This window comes from Cariama cristata, unplaced genomic scaffold (genome assembly GCF_000690535.1).
Source record: "Cariama cristata isolate BGI_N322 unplaced genomic scaffold, ASM69053v1 scaffold37217, whole genome shotgun sequence".
Lineage (NCBI taxonomy): Eukaryota > Metazoa > Chordata > Aves > Cariamiformes > Cariamidae > Cariama > Cariama cristata.
The window spans coordinates 16062-17121 of record NW_009629073.1 but is presented as its reverse complement, the minus strand read 5'-3'; positions in this window follow the sequence as shown (position 1 = coordinate 17121).

Sequence of the window (1060 nt, the reverse complement as noted above, 5' to 3'; positions counted from 1 at the left end):
GAGCCAGCCCCAGCCGGAGGGAAAGGGTTAACGCTGCCCCAGATCCAGGCTGCCAAACCGAGGTGGGGGCCTCCCCCAGCGCTTCCCCCCTTGCCTGTGCCCCTCTCCTCTCACCTGCCTTCCCCGCACTAAAAATAACCAGGGAGGGGGCAGAGGCTGCACCCGGCTGGGTGCTGAGCCGGCACTGGGGCAGCCCCGGGGGGGACAAGCGATTTGTAACCCCTAAAAGGGCAGCAAGAACCGACAGGGGCAGGGAGAGGAGGGACGACAGCAGTGACATTACATGGGCTGGGGCCGGGAGAAGCAGACTGTGTCCAAAACTCTGCCAGTAACGGAGAGGGGGGTGGAGAGAGGGACAGGCTAGATGGGCCCAGAGCCAGCTTTATGTCTGGGAAGAACTGTGCAATTAGTTTAAGAATTAATTTTTTTTTGCTAATTTAGGAACACCGGTTCCTGCCTCACGCTGGTGGATGATCAACATAAACTGTACTTTAAACAACCTCCTCCCTGCTTCCCCACTGTGGAAAACCAGGAGCAGAGCCGTGATGTGCCCACCGGCAGGAGAGCGAACCTCACCGGCGAAGGCAGGGACGGTGTTCGAGCTCTGGAGCCATCAGTGGAAGGTGGCACAGGGTTATCTCAAAGAAACACAGGACGTATCTCGCAGGCTGTGGCGGGGGCCGGAGGGACACGGCTCCCAGGTCCCGGAGCCCTGGAGTACACAATTTCCAGGGGGAAGGTGAATAGGTTCTTGGCAACTGCATCATCACACAACACAAGCATGACACACAAATTGTATATTAAAATTTATTGAATTATTGTGTAAGAATTCTCTTTATTAAAATCATTTGGACTCTAAACTGATTATTTACAGACAAAACCTCTTATATCACCAATAGATTCCTACATCTCAGAACAGTATCTACAAACAGTTATTACACTATGTAACAAAATTCAGATTTTTTTTTTCAAGCTTTTTATATTAATTATTAATTCCAATTTGAGAAAGACAGTACCTCGGGTGCTCTGAGCAGAACTCAAGGTGTGGCAGGGGATAAAA